Source organism: Beta vulgaris, chromosome 2 (genome assembly GCF_026745355.1).
Source record: "Beta vulgaris subsp. vulgaris cultivar EL10 chromosome 2, EL10.2, whole genome shotgun sequence".
Lineage (NCBI taxonomy): Eukaryota > Viridiplantae > Streptophyta > Magnoliopsida > Caryophyllales > Amaranthaceae > Beta > Beta vulgaris.
Genome location: NC_079203.1, coordinates 46,524,808 through 46,528,877, shown reverse-complemented (window position 1 = coordinate 46,528,877; position 4,070 = coordinate 46,524,808).

Sequence of the window (4,070 nt, the reverse complement as noted above, 5' to 3'; positions counted from 1 at the left end):
CACGTGATTATGCTTTTTTTCAGCGTAAAGTTCATCAAAGGTGGTCAAAACAAAATGTGAATAGTGTAAAAATCGACTTGTACGATTGTAAATAAAAAAGAACAGGAAGTATGTATATGTAATAGATCAGTTTTACTCCTTTTTTTAAGCTCAAACCATATAATTAGTTTGAGGTCATCTAGTTTTCCACTCGTACGTCATGTCAGCTCTCATGAATACGCACTAATGTTAACATGCTTAAGTATCATCATCCATACAGCAAGACGATTGAAATAAGAAAGTTGAGATTGGGCCTTGACATAAATTAAAACAAAACAATATTCAAGTCTTGGTATGAGCATTTTCATGTGGGTATGAAGGCGGAATGCGGTTGTGTTTTAATTTAGGCCTTAAGTTGCGGGCCTTGAAAAAAAGATAATTACAATTTTTAACGAGTTACTTAAACTAGACTAGAACTATGACCTGAAAACAACAAAAAAGTTGTGGTGATCGATGGAGTTAGGCGGATTACAATTAATTGATCTAAAAGCAACTATATCTAAAATTACGACTACAAATTTGATAAATAGTATATAATAATAGGAATATTCATAATAAATATTATTATTAAAATAATTTAAGAAAATATAACAACCACCACAATCCTAAACACGATAAGAATATTAACAACAAGAAGTCAACAACTATGTATGCACAATTACGTATACTATTATTGAGAGTCAAATTATGGATGAAGTATCTTACCTCAATGACACAACAAGAGTGCGTAAAAAAAACCAAACAATAAGTTGGAACTTTGGTTGAAACTTTTCCAAAACTTAAGGGTCTAGACTCCTTGAGTTGGGGCAAAATGCTTTATTGCTGAGTACGCATGTTTATGCATGAGAATGACAACTCAATGATATGATCATTGCGTCCTTCATACTTAATCAACTACACACTTCCATGCTTCCTCCACCCCTAGGCCCTATCTTTCTCACTCTACTCTTTTGGGACCGCCATTCATACATTTGTTAGTCACTTTTCTTCAATCACATAAACTTACAAGAAACTAAAGCTTTAGTACAGTCAAAGATACCTTAGCTTGGCTCTCTTATTGCTTCTTTCTCATTGTCATCATACATATCCTTTCAACACATAATACACCCGGTTCACCAAAGCTTAGCTCCGACTAGCTACATCCTCATCAACCCGTGTCGCACACCTATTTTGAAAGGGTGAGTCTGCCAATAAGAGTTTCTGCATACGATGAAGCTCGAATCTGAGACCTCCCTTAAACGATCATATAAAGTTGCTTACAACTTGAGTCAACTCTTGTTGATACATAGCATTCAAACCAATTGTTGGAACATGAGAAAATGAACAAAACAATATAACAATTGTAATTACTTGAAAATCAAATGTTTCATATATGTGACATGTTAATTTATGATTTTTTTTAAAAAGTCCTTGAATATACAAACTAAAGGTCATAGTAAGGTCTGAATTGAGGGTGAAAATCGCCTCTTTTATTTTAGAATTAGAAAAAGACTACTCTTATTTAGTATATACGGAGTACTAATTATTTAGGGGAAGCGTAGCTTATTAGAAGGGGGGCATATTAGTCATTTAGACTGACTCAATAATATCTTGTGGGGTGATTATTATTATTTGCTATTTTAAAAAAAACTCCATCCCTTGGGGAAAAAAAACAATACTAGTTTTATCTCTGAACAAAAATAAACATCTTGTTTGACTTTTTGGGTTAACTTCTAAATATTTGACCATATAATCTCTTTGATATAATTATCAAATATTATGACTTAATTTATAGTTCCTTTATTTCTTTTTAGTTTATTCACTTCATTTGGGGAATAACCAAGAAAGAAGTACAAAAGTATGAAAGAGATAAATTGGAAAGTGAGGGAGAGAAACCAAAAGGTGGATTAAAATACTAAAAAATGGATGAAATGTGTGAAAAAAGAGGAGAAAGTAGATACGCATGTTACCAAAAATAGAAATAGTAACAATATGTAGATTTAAAAATACAAAAAAGAAAAGTGTGTAGATTAAAAAGAATTGGAGTCTATAAAAGTCAAATAGGACCTTTAATTATAAATGGAGACAGGAGTACTCTATTTAATCAAAATATGAGATGCATTTACAAAAAGAAAAAATTATAGAAGTTAAGAGTAAGCCCATTGGATGATCTACATACCAGATCATGAGGAGAGAGTGAGATAAATATAATAAAGAATTAGGAGAGAGAAAAAAAGTGGAGAGAGAAAAAGATGATCATATCATTACAATGATCTAATCATTGTTGGATCATAGTCAAAGGTTATGAAAGATAATAGATAGTAGACCCCGTGCATGGTGAGTTGGCATCAATCTAATGGCATTAAGAAAAGCAATCCAATGGTAAAAAAAGGCCAAAATTGTAGACCATCCATTGTGGGTAAAAAAATTATAAAAATTAATGATAGATCATAAATGAGGTGGAAGAGAGAGAATATTAAAATAATTAATGATCGAAATTTTGGATCAACCATTGTCTATACTCTTATAATAATTCTTAAATCTAAGAATTAATTAATATCTTATGTTGTAACTATCAATTGAGAGAAGTCATCATCATATGCCAGTATATCATGTGCAAGGTACACCTAAAATTTTTTTTGGCTCATTTGGAGCTCTAGTCATCATCATTTGTAACTATCAATTGAGAGAAGTCATCATCATACGTCAGTATATCATGTGCAAGGTACACCTAAATTTTTTTTTGGTACATTTGAAGCTCTAGTGATTGTGTGAATTGTGCTCATATGGAGAACATTTGAGCAAAAATATAATTGGTTATATGATACTCACGGTACAATCAGATATATGATAAAAACTGTACTAATTCCGTATAGGATTAATAATTTTATTGCATAAAGTATGCCTAAAGACCAATTGGTTAAAATGGGCTCCAACTTCCAACCACATAAGACTGAATCACTGGAAACAACTAGCTTCAATTACATAAACAAGATAATGAAAAATAAAGCAGAGATTGGTATTATGAAAAACCAGCAAAGGCTCTTTTTGGTTCTCTTTTACACCAAAAAGAATAAAAAGAATAAAAAATAAAAAAATCTATTTGGGTCATATGAATCACTGTCCTGAAGATTATCTTAGCTTGCTATGATGTGGGTTGTTAGTTTGAGAGTGACAAATGATCCAAAGAAAAGGTGGGCCTCTTTCTTTTGTTTTAGAATAGTTGCTTTGGTACAGTGGGAGTGCAAAAGAATCTCATACTCATATATGAATACATGATACATATGGGTTTTTGCCTTTTCTCATCATTTTTTTGTTTCGCAAAAGAGTATGAAAAAAGTGCGGGCTTAAAGTTGTCCACTTGGACTAAGCTTATAGGCCCTTCCAATAAAAAGATAATAGGAGTACTTCCCACACCAAGATGCTCTATGGCCCAACAAGGCTCTTACCATTTTAGAGTTGACGGCTGATTTGACAACTTTTTTTTATAAATATATTTGGTAATTATTAACTGATTGTTATATTTATAGACATTTTAATACACTTGGATAGTATTATTATTAGAGGCATAAAAGTCATTAAACATATTTTTATCTAATTTTCTAAAGAAAAAGCTTCAATTATGAGCTTTTTCATTTTGAGAGTTTTTATTCCAAAATTCTCTCTAAAACTCTCTTTTACCAAACACCCCCTTTTAGAGTTTTTGACAAGTCAAAACTCTCAAAGTGGTCCAAAACTCTCTTTTTGCTCCAGATCTCTAATTGGTAAACACCCCCAAAAGTGTCGGTAAAAAAAAGAAAGTGTAAATATAAGGTATTCGTAAAAAAAATTGTGTAAATATAAGCTGGAATTAAGACTAATTAAGTTAATCAAGTCTGATAAGTTCACTTTAGATAAGTTTAAGTCAAGTCAATGCACTCGTACTAAAAAAATAAAAAAACTTCAATATTACATTCAATTAATTATACTAGCTCCCTCCATTTTTTAAATTGTTATGTTTTTCTTTTGACCTTTTTTTAATTGCTATGTTTCTCTTTTGACCTTTTTTTTAA